General features: G+C 41.8%; 1 long non-coding RNA gene across 6 annotated transcripts in view; it reads right to left on the bottom strand.

The window, feature by feature from the left end:
• The window catches only part of LOC128415708 (uncharacterized), a 58,727-nt gene extending 58,510 nt beyond the window's left edge, over positions 1-217 (bottom strand). For 3 of the 6 annotated variants that reach the window (XR_008331046.1, XR_008331048.1, XR_008331047.1), the window contains exon 1: positions 28-217. This is a non-coding gene — a long non-coding RNA (uncharacterized LOC128415708). The remainder of the gene's footprint in view (positions 1-27) is intronic. The other 3 variants (XR_008331049.1, XR_008331050.1, XR_008331051.1) reach the window with 3 other exon arrangements.
• Between the last annotated feature and the right edge of the window lie 20,332 nt (positions 218-20,549).

Below are 20,549 nucleotides of genomic sequence, written 5' to 3'. Positions count from 1 at the left end.
TCAGACTGGGAATATCCCCTCCCTCACCCAGTTTAGGATATTCCACCATTCTTCAGCAGAGTTTCTTTTCTTTCAGCAAAGTAAGCCCATGTCAAACAAAGCTTTAATAATACAAATTTTAACACAGTATCATACTGTCTGAGAGAAACTAAAACAACATCATGAGGCAAGAATGACAGTTGGCCTCTCTAACTGAACGCCTGAAGGGAGGGGCTGATTCCAGAGCACAACACAAAAGCCCCGCCCACCAGATGCCAGACGTTTTACTATTCAAATAAGGCCCTAGTGTTTTTCTTACAATGCAGGAGGTACTACTGGCAGAGGTGGATTTAGGGCAGCACAACTGTTTCTGCTGCACTCGGTGCCATGCTTAGGGGGCTGCATGGTATCACAACTATGCCATTGTGAATTGAGCAGAGTGGAGGGTGGGGGGTGCCAAACTTTGGGCTTACATAGGATGCTGCTGAAATTTGAAAGACCGAAATCTGCCCCTTCTACTGGGCACACTGGCACCCACAGAAGCTATCACCGTGACACCTGAATTACAATAAGAGTAACCAATTATCTATGTAAAACAGTTTCATATGTCTGCAGAGAAATTGAGTGATCATGATAAAATTCGAGGAAGAAATGGCTAAAGATCTTTAGACCATCAGGGAAAAAACAGTTTAGACATAAATGTAAGATGCCTGTCTTACCCAATATTCTTCTGGCTCTGCAGATTTCAGACATATTGTACTCAGGATGAGCCCTTCTAGCCACATATAGTTGGCTGATTTCTTGCTTCCAAAATGAAATACGAACAGGGAACTCTGAGATAAGCACACAGACACAAAGTCAAGACAGCCAAGTGAATGCAATTTTTTTAATGACTGCTTAAGGTAAAAGCAGAACTTCTAGGTTTAAAAATAGTTAACACATCACAGTTGCCATAAATATGATGCTGGGTGGGAACAGAGAAGCCATTAGCCTGATAGTGTCCTTCAAGGCGAGGCAGCAGATGGTTGGAAGAATCCTCTGGATTATCAAGTCTAGCTTTAGGGCTTTCTTTTCTCCTGAGATTCATTTAAGCCTTTTAAAAATATATTCACAGGTTGTTTGACAGTCGATGACAGAATATGCTTTCATGTGGACAAATATCTAGGTTAAGAGACAGGTCTTCTTGTTACATAAAACAGCTGGGCAGATATTTTACACACACACACACACACACACACACACACACATACTAAGAACAATATTAACACCATGACACTCATGTAAATCCCGCAAATATGAAAAGAGGTTGTCTACCAAATTATTTTTGACTTATCAGTTTGTAGTCTGAAGGGAGCCCTTTTTATAACCTTTGCTATGAGACAGTGATGCAACACCCAATAGTCTTTGCTTTCTGCAGGGCAAAGACCAATTAACCATTACCAAGTATGAGGTGGCCATTTTGCGAGCAACCAAGCTTAAAAAAAAGTGATTTTTTAAAAAGTCAATGTGCAAGAATTCTCAAGGAAAATGTACAAGAACAATCCAAACATTTTAAAAAATGCATTTTCTTCTGAGAAGCAGGATGTAAATTAACTACCATTGCCTGGTAGACCGTTAGGAGTCATTTTTTCTCCCAAAGTCAGCAGTTTTCAATGTACTAGGCATGCAAAGGTTTTCAGTGGAGCTAAGCATGCTGGGACCGCAGGGAACCTTTTAAAAATATAATCTGACTCCACATGACCATTTTGAAGAATAACCAGAAAACATGCCTTAGACGCTGACAGACCAAATGAACAGAGCAGCGCACACTCAAGGTGCACAGTAGGGGAAATGTTTCTCACGCACTCCTACGTAAGTCACATAAAACAAATCCCATAATTTTGGGAAATGCCTCACAAAAATGATTAAAATAAAAATGATTTTCAAATACAACTAAATTATGTCAATCTTAAATTTGTTCATTGATTTCCCTGGCCCCCTCAGTAGAAGGTGAATATATCCAAGTTGTTTACTTATCAAATGTTTGTTAAAACAAGCCAGCAAAAAGTCTACCTGCTACAGTTCTTTACACTCCAAGTATTTACTGGCAAGTCAGTGCACTATAGTGAAACTTGCAGAACTACGGCTGCATCTGCACTATAAATTTAAGCAGACCCGGCCCACCCATGAGGCAAGCTGAAGCAGCTGCCTTGGGCACTGAAAGCCTCTGAGGCGATGCCCCCATGGGCGCCACCTCTGCCATTGGTGGAGGAGTGGCACTAGCACAACCACTGACTTCAAGTGAAATCTCACCGAAATCTCACAAGGTCTCATAGAGTGTGTGAGAGATCTCAAGAGAAATCAGTACCGATGACAGTGTCACTTCTCTGCTGGTAGCAGGCAGCGGGGCAGGCAGCAAAGTGCAGGGTGCCAGTGGCAGGGCAGGGCAGTACTTCTCGTTTTGCCTCAAGTAGCAAAATGGGATGAGCTGGCCCTACATTTAAAGCAGTATCATATCACTTTAAACAGACATAGGCTCACCCCAAGGAATCTGGCAACTGTGGTTTGTCAAGGGTGCTGAGAGTTTTTAAGAGACCTCCTATTCCCCTCAAAATGGCTTAACTATCAATCCCTTTTCTTCCGACGGAACTCTGTGAGCTGTAGCTCTATGAGGGGAATAGCAGTATCCTAACAACTCACAGCATCCTTAACTAATTATAGTTCATGAGGTTCTTTGGGAGAAGCCACAACTGTTACATTACCTACCTATCTGTTTCCAGGCCCAATCTAAGGTGCTGATGTTATTAACCTTTAAAGCCATAAACCATAATTTAACATTACAAGGATGAGCTACCGTAAGTCACAGGCTTCACTATTTCTCCCCTCCTCCTCTGGCACTACATGTTCGCTTATGTTTTAGATTAATCACAGCTTGTTGTAAAGTTTGCACCTTGATAAACTTAACTATAGTTTTTTTAAACCAACTAACTGCAAACCATGGGTTATGAAGCTGACTTCCTTCAAGAAAACATAGGCAAAACTAACCACAGTTTAGGGTTTAGATATAACACTGAACTGAGGCTAATGTAAGGCAGAAGCAGATGCTTTCAGTGCCTTGTGAAGGAAGGAGCATGGAAGTCCAAGGCTTGCTGCAGGTAAACCACAAAATGCTAAGCCATGGTTTAGCATTATGTTCAAATGTGTATATTTTTACAAACAACAGAAATGCTTTATTGAGAGAGATGGACAGTGCCCTGTCATTTTGGCCCAGAATTCTGTTAAATAATATTCCATTTCATGCCACTGTGTGTGGAGGGGGTGGGGAGAAGACATATGGAAGGAATCTGGAAAATCCAGGTGTAAGCCCCCCCCACACACATTGTTGATGGGTCATGTCATTTCACAGACAATAGCAATAATAGTGATGATGTTCTAGCTTCCTATTTTGGACCTTTTGCATTTTCCCAGCATGTTCTACCAGGGGCATGAGCCTGCTGGGTGACCTTCCTCAGAAGAAATTGACAAGGACAGATCCCACAATTATTAACCTTTCCACTTGTTTCCATAGTTTATTGTGACAAGACAATGCAATAAGCTTGAAGGTAATCAAAAAGCAATTTTGTAGTAGTGAGCTCAAAATGACAAACCTTCCCTTTTCTAAATAAATCACCATTATTCCCACATGGCTCATGCTTGACAAGTTTGTTTCCTTAGTAACAGAGTACTTAAACAGGGGCTAGGTACATCTGCATTATCTCTTTAACCGTAGATGCGGAAAAGGAGGCAATTGGTCAATCTCTCTCCCTCCCTCCCTCTCTCTCTTTCTCTTTTCTTGGAACTGTAACGAATGAATCTGTCAGCCTTGCAAGACAATGGGATGGTTTTTAGCAAGACAAGTGCAACAGTCCCCAGATAGCCACTTGAGTGTTGAACAGTATTCATGTACTCCAAGGGCTTCTGCAAGAACACTGGCTAAACGGAGTTTAATACTCTCCAGTGTTTGCTCAATAGCTTGGCTGATGCTAAGGTCAGCTGCCTTATAAATTATGGAACAGATTTAGGAGGTTGGGGCTTACAGGAGGAAACTATGAGGCTATGCAGTAGGCAAAATGAAACACGGGGCATGTCTTGTTCAGATTCAGTGCAGAAAGGTAGGTATGTGTCTGCGGTGCTGATTTTGAACCTTCAACTACATCACTGAAAGCGTGCATTTACTTTTACTGTCATAGTACAGAGCATCGCCTCTTGTCGATACTACATGATCATTTTGGATGGTACTTGAGACATAGTGCTTGACCATATCAATAGCTCGTATGCTATAGCATACCCTCGAAGTTGTCAAACAACATTATAAAACAAAAGCTTTTGCAGATGGTATTGTCTTAACCATGGAACAACCTTTAGAAGGTATACTAGAATTATTAAAGGAGATAAATGAATTTGGAAAATTGGCAGGTTTTAAAATAAATAAAGATAAAAACAAAATGTTACTTAAAAACATAGATAACCGTTAAAATGAAATTAGGGGACATTAGTGGCTGGAAAATAGAGAAAAGGGTGATTTAGGAGTGTGGGTATCAACAAACAATCATAACATCTATAAATATAACTATGTGAAAATGTGGGGAGGGGAAATAAAGATATTTAGATATATAATAATAATATTATAATAATTTATTATTTATACCCTGCCCATCTAGCTGGAGTCCCCACTCTTCCATGGGGAGTTTTTTTGCGGGGATGCCTAGCCCTTGCACTCACCCCCAAAGCCCTGGCAGCCTGGACTGTGTCATCTTTTAATCAGACGACACGGAGCGTGCCTCCATTCCCTTTGCAGCAGACCGGAACTGCCAGAAGGCCCTTGGCACTGGACCTCAGTGTCCAGGCAGAACGATTGGGGTGGAGACGCTCCTTCAGGTATACTGGATCAAGGCCGTTTAGGGCTTTAGAGGTCAGCACCAACACTTTGAATTGTGCTTGGAAACATACTGGGAGCCAGTGTAAGTCTTTCAAGACCGGTGTTATGTGGTCTTGACGGCTGCTCCCAGTCACCAGTCTAGCTGCCGCATTCTGAATTAGTTGTAGTTTCTGGGTCACCTTCAAAGGTAGCCCCACATAGAGCGCATTGCAGTAGTCCAAGCGAGAGATAACCAGAGCATGCACCTCTCTGGCGAGACAGTCCGCGGGCAGGTAGGGTCTCAGCCTGCGTACGAGATGGAGCTGATAAACAGCTGCCCTGGACACAGAATTGACCTGTGCCTCCATGGACAGCTGTGAGTCTCGAATGACTCCCAGGCTGCACACCTGGTCCTTCAGGGGCACAGTTACCCCATTCAGGACCAGGGAGTCCTCCACACCTGCCCACATCCTGTCCCCCCAAAACAGTACTTCTGTCTTATCAGGATGGGGCAGAATGCAATTATCATTAATGGAGAGAATCTCAGTGATAAAAATGAATATTCTCCCAAAAATGCTATTTTTATTCCAAACAATCCCTATCGTTAATGATACGCAATGCCTAAAAGATTGGAGAAAAGACCAGTCTAAGTTTATCTGGAGGGGAAAGAAACCTAAGATAAAACATAGGATTCTTATTGATATAAAAGACAGAGGAGATTTTGCACTCCCAGATTTGGAATTGCACTGTATTTTGAAGCTGCCTGCCTGTGTTGGATAAAAGACTGGATATTGCTAGAAAACACACAGTTGCTTGATTTGGAGGGTCATGATGCCAAACACAGCTGGCACAGTGGGAATACGTAAAAGCTTCGCCAACCATGTTATTAGAAAAAACTTAATTAGGGTGTGGGAAAATACAAAATTTTATTAGAAAACAAAGCACCATGGTGGTTATCCCCAATAGAAGCTGAGACAAGGAAAAATAGTAATATGAGTGATAACTGGGGTACCTATCATGATTTGTTAGACTTTTCAGAAGGAGAACCAGAAATTGGGGGGGAGATTAAAAAACATGGCTAAACTATCATCAAATCAAATCAAAATTTAAGGTAGATAAGAAATTGAGATTTGGAGAAAAACCATCATAATTCAAAAAAGAAATATTAAGATATGGAGTTAAAATTTATCTAAAATGTATAGGATTGGGAAACTAAAGAAGAACTCATGAAATCATCTATGATCAAATGGGCACAAGATGTGGATCATAATATTGATCTGAACCTGTGGGAACATTTGTGGAAAATAAATTTAAAATTCACTGCTAGTTATGTGTTAAAAGAGAACCATTTAAAAATGATCCACAGGTGGTACTTGATGCCAAGTAAACAAGCTAAAATGTTTAGAACTAAAAGTGATCCATGCTGGAAATGTAAAGAAACAATTGGTACATTTGATCACTCATGGTGGTCTTGCAGAATAATCAAAGTACTCTGGGAGAAGGTCTATAACCAGCTTAAGAAAATGTTTAAAAGAACATTTCCTAAAAACAAAGAAGCTTTCCTTATGGGAATAATAACAAATTGGTTCCGCTTCCGAGTGGGACCGGGTTACACTCAGACCACCAGGTCCCATGCCCACCTCAATGTGATGTGGGATGGAATCACTGTAAAAACAATATGCGGTATCAAAGAGTATAGCCCTTGCCTTTTCAGAAAGGAATGGTGAGTTCTGTAAAGTGTAAAGTGCATACCAACAAAATAAATGCTGGACATGAATTTGCAGACTAAACTGCATAGGGCACAGTTGGCCTTCATTGTAACTTTGTGGGTTATATTTAAAAAGACAGGTTATGGTATGTTTGCTTAAGAAAATATCATGCTTCTTTCATACCTAGGGATGCTCTCAGTTATTCCATTTCAGGCATGTCCTGTCTTCTCCCACTGATTAGATCTTGTGCCTAGATATGAGAGTCAGTACTTGCTGAATGGTCAGTTCCGAACAAGTGGCTTCCACCTGTAGTCCCTGCAGTCTCCAGTGTCCCCTGAAAAACCTGCTCTAGAGGATTGGGCTGCCTGTAGGAGGAAAGAAGGATCAGATCTCCTCTCCTCTCCTCCTGGTGGGAGTCCAGCTAAACTTTTACAATGTTATGGCGCTATTGCAAATAACTGGATGAAAAGATTAACAAAATGCTGCTTGCAGAAGAAAAGATAGAGGTTTCTGGCAGGAAAAGTGCTGACTCAGTAAACCATGCATGTCTGTCAGAGTCTGACTCAACTTGGTATTATTGTTTTTATGGGCTAAATTCCTGTTGGAGACCGCAGAGGGTCTAAGCCAGAACTCACTGATCTGGGGAGCAATTTCTATGCTTCCAACAACCCTGGACAGTTATTTGCAAGCTTGGGTGAAAGTGTAAAGTGCTTGGTTCCAAACATCCCTTGAGATGTCTGCAAAACTAGTTTAGCAAAGAACGCTCTGATTTTTCAACAGTAGCTAAGGAGGGGTTGCAGAGATGAGAAGAAGGTGGCTTAAATTCAAAGAAGACACCTGGGCTACAGCTTGTGGTCATTGCTTTGCCATGAGGCTCTGGTTCGGACAATACACTAAGGGTTAGAATCATAGAACTGTAGAGCTGGAAGAGTCACCTAGTCCAATGCAGGAATCACAGCTATCCAGCTAAGTTCTATTCAGACAAGGTCTATTGGAATTAATAATGCTAAATTAGTTATGCTTATTAACTCCAGTGGGTCTACTCTGAGCATTGGATACAACCCATGGTCAGACCTTGGCTTGGGGCAATGTGACAGTAAAAAGCACCATCGAGGATCCAAGTAGCTATACAGCATACATAGTTTGACTTACCATATCATGTGAACCAGCCCACTGACAGCACAGTGGCAACTGCGGTGTCGCCCCCATCCCCCTGCCACTGTGGATCATACCCCCTACATCCTAGGTGTGCCTTACACAGCCTGAAAGAAGTCAGGCATATTATACTGTCTCTTTGACCCAGAGGGAAGCTCCCCTCCTATTCAGACCAGGTCTCTCCATGGATTTAAGTTTGGTAACAAGTTGCAATTGCTCTGAATAGAGACATTGGATTCTTATCTCATTATACATGATAAAGCTATTGTTAGCCATCTCACCCCTTGCTTTTTCCTGTAAGACCAATTGCAGTCGTTAACAGTCAACAGGTTTAGCACACCTATCAGCCATCACCCATTCCCACCACCCTTCTGAGTAATACCCCTCCCCACCCTCTCACTATATATAAGGGTCTGGTGACTTCTGTTTCAGTGTATCTGAAGAAGTGTGCATGCACACGAAAGCTCATACCAATAACAAACTTAGTTGGTCTCTGAGGTGCTACTGGAAGGATTTTTTTATTTTGTTTCGACTACGGCAGACCAACACGGCTACCTACCTGTAACTAGAGTCAGAGGGCTAGGGAATAAGCAAGTAGGACCCAGGTTGGGATGGCTAGCTGTGCATACTTGCTTCAATATCCCTACTTGGGGATTTTAACTTTTTCTAATGCTCTGCAAAATACCTTTGAGTGTTGTGGGACAGTTGGTCATCATCATTGACTGAATGCTGAGTATAAAGAGGTCAAATCAGCTTGAGGAATCTGAGTCTGAATTAGAAACACAGCTTATACACATGTCTTAATCACATGCCCTCTTCGTTTATCCTCTATCAATGCCATCTGATTAACTTGCATTGTTCATATTCATCCATGGCCATAATATGACCCTAGTTAGTGTTCACATCTGACTGTTTTATTATTTTGATCCATAATTTCTTTTTCACATCATGCAATAATACTCTCCAGGCAGCTCATTTGAAAGTGATTACTGTACTCTGTGGGCTATAAAACCCACCTGGTCTTATTACACAACCGAAGGTATACTGGGTTAGCAATTGCCCATAAATGCAATGCCTATTGTGTCTAAACGCTTAATTATATTTTCCATTTTAATTCTGCAGCTCAGGTAGCATGGGCAAACCATTCTCCCCAGGAACATACTTTGGATTTTCTCTCTCCCCCTCCCACCTTTTTTATGGCAAGTGCTTCTTTCTAGTTTGTCAGCCAACTTGTTCATTGGCTTGTCTGAAGACAGGAAAATGTTAGATGCCGCACGATCCAGAGTAGGACTGGTTAGTATGGTCTTGTATTGGTGGGAGGGAATTTTTGTCAATGTGCTAGTTCTTTTAAAAATGTTTATACCCAGTGCTTTTTTTCTGGGGGGACGCATATCCCTAAACATTTTGTGAATCTAAGTTTGACCTTATTGAGGGGCAGTATTTCAATATGAGTAGGAAAGTGAGAGTACCCCTAAACATTTTTTTTAGGAAAAAAGCACTGTTTATACCAGCTAATTGCTAGTATTGTACCGTATTTTTTGCACCATAACACTCACTTTTTTCCTCCTAAAAAGTAAGGGGAAATGTCTGTGCGTGCTATGGAGGGAATGCCTATGGGTGGCATGCCTACGGATTTTCCTCCTCTAAAAACTATGTGCGTGTTATGATCAGGTGCGTGTTATAGAGCGAAAAATACAGTATTTTCGTGTATCTTTACTCCACAGTACATGAAAATTAGCAATGCAGGCAAGATGACAGCCCTGGAACACATCTGGAAGGAAAGTTGCAAACTCTTACTTCCAAAGACCCTCTTTTATTTTCCCCTTCCACATCATGAAGCCCCTCCCTTTCACATACACTCCTGTGAAATTCAAAATCCTATTTAAGATCAATTTTTTCCATGGGTTCAGAAGCATATTGGGTTCCAGTGATTTCTCATAGTCCTTAACTCCACCACTCTCAAGGACACTGGGTGTTGGGGTTCGTAAGATCTGATTTAGAAGGAGAGAGCTTACTGTTTTCAAGCATAGAAACCTCAAGCCCGCTTTTGGCGTCCAGATCTAAATCCATCTGTCCAACCATAGACTGTTCTATAGGGAGCTGGGACTTTTTAATATTCTCTTAGAAGCTACCCAGAGTAGCTGGGGTACAAGTAAGAAATGATTATTCTATTACATTCTCTATTTTATAGAGATATCATATTGTAATGCTATGCTCACCCACTATATTTCCTCTCTTAGACTGGATTCTCTCTCTTTTTTTTGCAATAATTTTTATTAAGTTTTCTACAATTATAACAAATACTGCAACAAACGTTGCACAACCGAGAAACAAACCAAAACAAGAACAAAAAAATACATCCATGAAAAACAACAACAAAGTATACAACAAAAACAAAATTATTTAAAAATCCAACCTTTTAAACATATTAAAGCCATGGTTTTCCCAGTAGTGATGTATGGAAGTGAGAGCTGGACCATAAAGAAGGCTGATCGCCGAAGAATTGATGCTTTTGAATTATGGTGCTGGAGGAGACTCTTGAGAGTCCCATGGACTGCAAGAAGATCAAACGCATCCATTCTTAAGGAAATCAGCCCTGAATGCTCACTGGAAGGACAGATTGTGAAGCTGAGGCTCCAATACTTTGGCCACCTCATAAGAAGAGAAGTCTCCCTGGAAAAGACCCTGATGTTGGGAAAGATTGAGGGCACAAGGAGAAGGGGACGACAGAGGACGAGATGGTTGGACAGTGTTCTCGAAGCTACAAACATGAGTCTGAACAAACTGCGGGAGGCAGTGGAAGACAGAAGTGCCTGGCGTGCTCTGGTCCATGGGGTCACGAGGAGTCGGACACGACTAAACAACTAAACAACAACAACAAACATATTACTTGACTTCCTCTAGTCCCACCCTTCTGAATTTCCTTGTGTCTGAATGTAACAGCTTTCCAATATCATTATTAAACAACATTATTCCAATTATAATCAAATTTATTCACTTTTCTTAATGTTCTAAATCCCCTTTATTTGAATAAATCCTAATTTAATCCTAGGCCTATTTGGTACTTTCAAGTAATTTCTAGTTTTTAATATTACAATATTTATTCAAATAGTCCTTGAATTTCCTCCAGTCTTCATCGCGGATTCTTCCAGTCAGGTCAGCTAGCTCCAAAAAGTCTGTCATCTTCATCTGCCATTCTTCCACAGTTGGTAGTTCTTGCATTTTCCACTTCTTGGCTAATAAGATTCGAACAGCAGTTGTGGCATACAAAAATAGACTAGATTCTTTCATATCTTAAGGTATGAATGTATTAAGTTAAAGGTGCCCATGATTCCTACCTATACCCATATGCTTTTCTGCATTAACTATTGGAATAATTAGTCAATATAAACTTTCATTCTCATAATAAACTTTTGGAGCAAGTCTGTATGAGAATTGTCCTTGTATAAGATAAGGGACACAGTGAGAACAGTATCCCCAAAGGAAATATCTCACCGCTCAGGGTAGTGTGTTCAAAGTATACATATGCAATAATTGATTGTGACCCATTGGTTACAATGTCCCACTGATTTAATTGGAATTCAGCTTGGCATTCTCTGGAGTGCAATAATAGAGTTGGTTTATCAAACAACCGGCCAGAATGAAAGCACTATCCTCCTACCTGGCCCTTTCCAAGGTACTGCTAGTGGACAGAGAGGAGAATGAAGGGTTAACAAATCTATACTTTGTTTGCTTTGGTCCATTTGTGTCCATTTGTCATCCTAGTGTCAGCTTATACTCGGGTGTCTGTTTTCGAGCAAATGTAATTACAAAAGGAAAATAGGCTTGCCCATGTGAAGAATGACACAACAAAGAAACGAATTAAGTTCCAGTAATTGTACTACATGATGATTTCAATGTGTTCATTCAGAGGCTAAATACCATAACCATAAAGATTTTTCCCCCTCTTCCCATGGCCATCAAGGATGATTTCTTCTTTAATACCACTGTTGTCTCTCTACCAAACAGTTCCTTGGCACATGGACATTGCTTATTTATCTATACATCACCTTGCACCTCGTCAACACACCATCAATATTCATCAGACTGATCCCAGGCTGCTCTGCTTCTCTTTGTTTGCAGATCTTCCTTGGGACAGAGATCCTATAATCTATATCTCCTCCGGTAGCTTTCCCACCATTGCCTGCATAATTGAAAAGTCAATAACATACAATTTAGAAACCCATTTCGCTTAATCTACTAGAGGTTTGTGCTGGCAGATTGTGAATGTCACACTAATGGTGAGAAAAGGATTTTGCATAATTGTGAGCTCCAAAGCAAACAACATATTCCAAGCTTCCAAGACCTCATATGTGGCTTTTTATGGTACTTAAAACATCTCTAGTATAACCCACTGTTGCTAATTTCTTTCAAGACTCCTTATACAACTGAGCATCACCTTAACGGTTAGTAGTAACTAAGCTATAGCTTTTCTGCTACATAGGAGAGTGGTACTATGATGAATGATACTAACATACCCTTGGTGTTAAGAAAAGAGCACCTCTTTATACTCAGCCAAAAAAGATTTAAATTTCCTCGGGTGATACATTGCCTCACCAGATCCATTCAGATGAATCTTAAGACTTTCTTGTTTGGACAGGCCTTTGCAACATTAATTTCCCTTCTAATCTGGTCAGAATTTATTGTGTCTTTTATGGAAGCCTTTGTTGGTTTTGATTTTATATGCTGTATTCAGCCTTGTTATTTATTTATTTTATGACAGTGTGGCTTCTAAAACCATTTAAAAATAATAATAAAATGGAAGAAATGTTATTTCCAACTTTACCATTTTGTGAAAGCAAAAATTCAATACCTTGCAAGCGTTTTCACAGCCAACCATTTTCACTGTTCATGCCTCTTCCACACCAAAGATGGGTCTGTTGCACACAACATCTGGAGGACCTTCCTTAAGACAGTTCATGGCCTGACCCTGCTATAGTCAATGAAATTTCCTCCAGTGATTTTCTCCACTTCTCCAACTGCTAAAGCTACAAAGATTATCTTGTGTGAATGGAGTGGACTCTGCCATTCATTTGTAACAGGGCTCCTGCAATCCTGGTGAATCACAACCTATGAATGAAATCCATTATGACTGTGTCATTTCCAGAGTTGTCCCACGGAAATAGCATGCCCTTTGCCTTTATGAGCCGCCTTCTCCTTAACAAGAGAAAATAATTTCATTCCCCTCCCCACCCCACCCCAGTGGAGTGCTTCTTTTCATATGCATTATTTAATGTGTATTTGACCAATTCGTAATGCCCTGGTCATATCTCAGGTCAGCACTAAGAGAAGCATTAATGTTCACGCAGTAGCTGCTTCTCTATCCCCAAAAGCTCTGGGTACTTACATTTTATAGCCCAATTAATTATTTTAGTTTAGAACAACTCCAATATTGTCCACGATGCTCCCCCAGAAGAAAAAGACAAATAAAATTCCCAATTACCCAGGATAGTATAGCACCTCTGACTATATATCATTATGAAGCCTTTAATACAAATGCTAGATTTTCATTAGCTAAAAGCCTATTTGTCCTTAATGAGCTGTTAAAGACCAAGGGCAACATTCTCTTTTGACTTGCACCAGCATCCTCTCATTATCCAAGGGCCTGCAAGATTAGAGGAGAGCAAGAAATGAGAGCAGCCCCAGCCCTCAAAGTTAGCACTTGTGAAGAAGGAGGATTTCCAGGTCCAGACCTTATGGCCCTGTGCTCCTGGAAAACATAAATGCTCTTGAGGGATGCACACCTGAGCAGCATAGAAAATGCTGAAGATGGCATTACAGTATAGCATCATTGTTAGTACATGTATCGGCTTACACACCTTGTGGGGATTAGTACCAGTGACATCATAGTACTGCCACTCATCATTAAGTTAAACCATTTTCTTGTGAACACAAGGGACTGTCTTATACTTGATCAGGCAGGTCGTTTGTCCATCAAGATCCCAGTTTCGTTTAACCATTTTTGCTTTTCTTTAACCATGCCGCATCAATTAATGCAGAAATAAATTGCATTGAAAATCATCAAAGGGGATAGGGAAAAAAATCAGTAGGGCATGCTTTATTGTAAATTTACTTTTACAGTTGCCAAGGGATATTTGAAGGTGCCCTTTCTATTATCCTACTGCTGGATAGCTCAGTTGGTTAGAGTGTGGTGTTGGTAGCACCAAGGTCGCAGGTTCGATCCTCGTAAGGGACAGCTGCTTATTCCTGCATTGCAGGGGGTTGGACTAGATGACCATCAGGGTCCCTTCCATCTCTATGATTCTATATCTCTAGCAGTCTGCACTCTGCAGCCCTTCCAGGTGCCCAGATCTCTCTCTCTCTCTCTCTCTCTCTCTCTCTCTCTCTCTCTCTCTCTCTGTGTGTGTGTGTGTGTTTTAAATAAACAAATAGAGAAGTGTTTTATTGACTGGTAAAATGAAGTATTACCCTTAAAAGCAAAACCAATGACTACACTGATCTTGGATGCTGAGTAGCTATCCTCTTTGGCTTTCCACACTTCATTTAAAACCATCCTGAGGAAACTCGTTCCATGGGTTCCCTGCCCCGCACAACTCAGACGTACAGCCAGCTAAGGAGGCTGTCAAGCATCAAGGAAATGTTAAATGGGAAGAAGAACACACACATACCATACTGAGTCACACTATAGGTTCATCTAGCTCAGTTTTATCTACACTGATGCAGGTGGCGCTGTGGTCTAAACCACTGAGCCTCTTGGGCTTGCCGTTGACAATTCAAATCCCTGCAATGGGGTGAGCTCTCATTGCTCTGTCCCAGCTCCTGGCAACCTAGCAGTTCGAAAGCACGCCAGTGCAAGTAGATAAATAGGTACCACTGCAGCAGGAAGGTGAACAGCATTGCCATGCGCTCTGGTTTCCGTCACGGTGTTCCGTTGCATCAGAAGTGGTTTAGTCATGCTGGCCACTTGACACAGAAAGCTGTCTGTGGACAAACGCTTGCTCCCTTGGCCTGAAAGCGAGATGAGCGCCGCAACCCCGTAGTCACCTTTGACTGGACTTAACCATCCAGGGGTCCTTTACCTTTTTGCCTTTGCACTTTTCTAGTTTTCAGACAGGGGACATTCCCAGCCCTACCTAGAAATGGCAGGGATTGCACCTGGGACCTGCTGCATAGAAGTAAGATGCTTTAACATTGAGCTGTAGCTATGCATGAGCAGCTGCTAAGGTGATGCCTGTCAGGTGTGGAATTTGTCTTCCATTGGCCCCAGCCAGCATAAGAAAGAACTGCGGGATTTGTAGTCTACAGCATGTGGAGTGTACCAGGTGTGCTACCTCTGGTTTGTAGATATATATTTTCTTGGTTTATCATTCCAAAAGCAATGCAGTAATATTAATCATACAGGAAACCCTTTGTAGAAGAAAGATGCAGATGGGAAATTAAGAAAGAGTGCCTGTGCCCTATCTTTATTCACGTCTCCCACATCACTTACAACAGCCAATCTGGTGGCATCTGCTTTCCCTATTATCATTCCTGTTTGCCATCCTGACATGAAAAATAACAGAGAACGATACAAGTACATGCAAGGTCAGACACACAAGTTATATTTTAGAAAATGTACCAGTAACCTTCCCTGCACAGTAATTAGCTTTTTGTAACCTTTAATATTAGACAAAAATGCACATGGCTGAAAGGAAGGCTAATCAAAGGTGCAGGATTGAAAGCAAAGAGAATGAAGGCAGGCAGGTGAGTTTGTCTTACCACTCTTCAATCCTGACTCACACAGCAACAATTAATAATGATAATAAAATGTACCCACGTAGGGCTTGTCAAATAATTCCACCAGGGACTTAAGCTATCAGATCTTGTTAAAAGCAGCATTAAACACTCACCTTTTCCAACACTGACTTAGCCATGGAAGCCACGCAGTATGTATGGAACATGCAAGGCAATACAAATAAACCAAGATACTTGCAAGCAGCCAAATATGAATAAATGGAGAGAGGAACAAGTTTAGCAGTGGATTAGAAAGCAGTTCAAGGGATATCTATCAATATATCTAGGATCAAAAGGTTTCACTTTAAGAAAAGAGTTAAGGCGCTTAAAAATTCACTCATGCTCCAAAAAGCACGTAAATTGATTTTGAAAAACTAAGCAAAAAGGCATGCGCTGGCTGAACACATGAAACACATTTACTTCTCACTAGGTATTAGGGAGCAATTCCACTCAGTTTGCATTTTAAGGCAAACCTATGTAATTCGTACTTTCTCAAACAATGCATAAACTAAAATACAGCCATTCTTCAAGATTCACACTTCTCTAAATCTTCCACTGCAGTTTATCAGGCAAATAATATGTAGAAAAATCCACATACTAAAGTTTGCAAAAATGCATATATTAATGAAAACAACATACAAAAAATAGCACCCTTGTGCTACTACGGGTCATGTGGCAACCAACATGTGGTTTCAGCACAACAGAAGACTTGTCACCCTTGGAAAATGAGAGAAGGCATAAAGATGGACCCATGTGTACAGTGTTACCATAATAGCATTAATAATAATAATAATAATAATAATAATAATAATAATAATAATAATAATAAATTATATATAAACCTATACCCGCAGGTGTCAGGCCGGTTATAGCTGCCCAGAAGGTATTAACTGTTGGGCATGCCTTCCAGAAGAGCCAGCAGGTTCCTAGAGCCCCACAAAAACCCCAATGCTTTTAATTCAAATAGTGCAGACTGCTTTAAGAACACAACACTCCTAGGTTTACAGAGATGTGATTTGAAAACCATGGAACTAGCCCAGCATTAGGGGGGGGGGTGCACCAGTCTCACATCCATATTTTGATATAGCTCACTTTGAAAAAATGCAGACAGGATGGCAGGGAACTATAATTTCTTTGTGAAAGCTCCTAAATCTTCATGGCTTGCTGTTAGAGGGCTGACATTTACTGTTTTGGAAGTGCTTGCTGTTTCCATGGCATTATAGATGCTGTAGGGCACTGCAAGAGCTATGTATCCCACATACATATACAAGGGAGCTGGAGGCAATCCTTTGTTGAAATCTGGGCATTTTCTGGGACCCAGCAGAGTAAAACTCAGGCTTTCTCTGTCGACTGCATCCCAAGGTCTGTTTTACCTTGCTTGTTTCTCCTTTGATTCCCCTTGCCACACTGGACAATTTTAATCAATGCCAAACATTGCACAGAAGGCTGCTAAGTGAATATTGTCTCCCTGCTCCCCCTCCACAACCAGCATGCATTGACTACAAGCAGTTTGGTGTGCCTTAGTAATCTACTGTGAACCCATAAATAAGTCTTTTAAGTATTCTGTAACCAAATAATCCAAATCGACTGTACCAGGCTTTGCTATCAATGTACACAAAAGAAAGGTTTACCTACTTCAGTTTGTTATAATATAACACATTCTGTTCCCAAGATTCAGGTTTTGAATTTATTGGTGTTATTCTTGCTGTCTGAGAAATGGAGTATCAGAGGAGAACATACAAACTGTTGGCAAGACCAAAAAGCACAAAACAAGAGCCACAAGAATGAGGGAGCTGTGTCTGACAAGCCTGGATTTACAGAAGCCATCCCAGTTTCTGATTTGAACCTGGAATGACCCACTTTTCCTTAGGACATTCCTATTTTCATCAGAGAAATGTTGGAGGGTGTGGACTTATGCAACCCTTGGGCCAAAAAGATAAGTAACTATACAACCTTTAGAAGACAGCTGGAGGCAGTCCTATATGGGGAGGTTTTTTAATGTTTAATGTTTCATTATGTTTTTATATATGTTGGAAGCCATCCAGAGGGCTGGAACAACCCAGTCAGATAGGTGGGGTATATTATTATTATTATTATTAAATAGGACATCCCTGTTTCCATCAGGGAAATGTTGGAGGGCATGTTTTCAATAGGATCCCACGACACTCCATCACTGCATTCCTCATGCCCAATGAAACTTGTAACCAGAAGACAGCTCCATGTTGTTCCTCCAAGCACAAAAATACAGCACATGTTACTCTGGGGGAAAGCGATCTTTTTGAAAATGAAGTGCAACCTGGGTGGACTCAGAACAAAAACTGTGCATTTAATGCATTAGAAACTGATCATTCAGAAAGGCCCCCCCCCATTTTCCACAAAGCAGCACACAGCAGCATGCCCAGCCAACAAGCTCTCCCAAGAACGCAGCGTTTTCGATTTTCCATTATGACTTGTGACATCGCTAAATTTTCAGGACAGTCAGATGGTGCCTCTCCTGAGAAGATGTCACTGTATCAAAAGGAAATGAGACTATTTAAATGCAAGGCTGTACACACACTGGTAAAATGTGAAAATGAAACTAAGTCAATGCATCTTCACAGGGAACACGGCATGACGTGCAAGAGGAATAAAAACAGTGTGACTGCATGTTACGCTGGACTTAAACAGCCCACCGTGTCGGAAGCCAAATGTGTGAGAGGCATAACATACACCTTGAAGGTAATTCATTTCTTCCAGCTAGATAGCTATTAGCTAAAATTAGCACGCAAAGAAGTATGCCAATGGATCATTTAGGATTTGAGAAGCGCAGAGATATTCAGCCTTAATGCAGGTAGAATGCTACGGATATTAATTTATGGATTATATGGATTCCATTATTTGAGGTAGAGACCCTGTAACCCTCTCTCTTGGCCTCCAACTTGATGCTTGAAATTGGCACCATCCAATGTTCAGGACATCCTATGCACGTCTGAGAAACTGCATACATATAATTATAAGAAGGAGCAATAGGGTGGTGGAGGAGGAGGCTCCTTTGCCTCGGAAACACATTTCCGCTGTCACTGAAAGATGTGGAGGAGTGGACCGGGAATTCGGGCAAGAGCAAAAGTAGAGCTATTAATGAGCCAAAAGGGTTGACATGAGGGAAGATAACAAGTGGTATTTGAGTGCATGATAACCACCTCTCATGCGTCTGAGGGGCACCAGGGAAGAGCTGGTTTGTTTAAGAAGAATCTAATTAGGAGCAGTAAGATGGAAATGGAGGGGTATAATTAGCCATTTTGTTAAAGAGAGAGAGAGAACAAGAACAGCTTTGTATTTATCAAGTCGTGATATGGTTGCCAAGCAGAGGGTGTACTCTTTGTTGAGTTGCTTCAAGCTAAGTGAATAAAACCCTCCAGAGATGTCACATGTTAGGTTAATGGGATGTTTACGGTGGATCATGCTGCTTGGTCATTGGAAGTTGGAAGTTTGGGTTCCTGCTTTTGGAAAAATACTGTTTGTTAAGGGAACTGTATCACTAATCATGCAAGTATTGTGCAAAGGTATCCTTAAAACCAGCACTTGTAAGCAGACCACTTCAGCATTTGCAAAACACAACCAATTGACCTGCACAAAGTTCCAAATGGTTGAGATAACATCCCTGGGTGTCTCATGTGACAGAAGACAATTAACTGAATCCTGGGGCCCAATGGAGACATTGCTATTCCAATATGTGCAGTGCAATAGATCATTGCACTGACGGGCTGCAGGGACTCCAGAAGGAGCATTCACAGCATTAGGGATGTCTTAAGGTGTATTGATAAAACTGAGCAACTATCAATATATGCTTAAAGAGCTTTCAGTCTGCAATAAGCAGCCTAAATGGAAAATCCCCAGTAATTTCTGTTTGGAAGTCCAGTGGCTTCTTGCTGAGCAAACACACTTCAGTAAGCAGAGCTGGTTTGTTCTCCCCTATGCAGAAAGAGAAAGAGAAAGCAAAACTGGGAGAAGCAAGAGAAGTGGTTTAAGGTGCAACTCAGAGCATGTTATGCTGTGATGTCAAAAACAAGCATTTCAGTCAAGGGGTGATGGTTCAAGTAGGGTAATAGTCAGAGACAATCTGCTGGTTATCAGTCTGCCACATGGCAGAATGGGGAAATAACAAGAAAAGTGCAGACTACCAGTGGCGTAGCGTGGGTTGTCAGCACCCGGGGCAAGGCAAGTAATTTGCGCCCCCTAACCCGTGGATTTGCGCCCCCTAACCCTACAAATCTATGCCTATGAATGATGGTCCCCCTCTCTCTCTCTTTCTCATATTCCAATTGATTCCCATTTCCGCCGATCGATCCCCGAAGCTCTCACCCAGCGAAATTCGTGCGTAATTACGCTTCGCCATCCCTAATCCTGCCGCTTCCACCGGGAAATCATGACGGTGCGTTTCTCCTCTCCAAACTTTCCCCGGCCCTTTGCCGGCCGGCGCAGCCCTTTTGGCTACAAGCTCCCCTCCTTCTCTGCCCGCTTCTGACCCCACCTCCCCGTCCAGCCTGCCTACCTCCTGAAAAAAGGCGCCGGCGCCGAGCAGGACACCCCCCGCGGCCATCGGAGAAAGGCGGAGCCGAGGGAGGCGAGCCAATGGGCGAGGCGGGGCGGGGTAGGTGGCCACGGGGGCGGGCGCTGCCGCAGTCCTTGGGTGGGCAAGGTAGGAGCAGGCGGAGGCTGGCCGGCCGCTCTGACAATAGGGGCGGGCCGAGGGCACAACGCGGCTGGGCCCTCTGGACTCGCGCCCCCCCCCCAGATGTTGCGCCCGGTGCGGCCGGCACCCCTGGCACCCCCCACGCTACGCCACTGCAGACTACTGTATTTAAACAACTCATGTCAGGTTATACTGAACCACATTTACAGTGTTTACATATTTATTTGATGGGGGGTAATGCTTTCCTACTCCTATATTTTATTAAGCAGAGGCATATCAGATGAAAGAAAGACAAATGACTGAGGAATTTAAGACGACACTATTCCATCTTAGAAAAGCAATAATGAAACTATATTGTTAAAATATAATGTACTAGAAGCATGTG

Source organism: Podarcis raffonei, chromosome 6 (assembly GCF_027172205.1).
Source record: "Podarcis raffonei isolate rPodRaf1 chromosome 6, rPodRaf1.pri, whole genome shotgun sequence".
NCBI lineage: Eukaryota > Metazoa > Chordata > Lepidosauria > Squamata > Lacertidae > Podarcis > Podarcis raffonei.
This window is presented reverse-complemented; position numbering and strand designations above follow the sequence as displayed.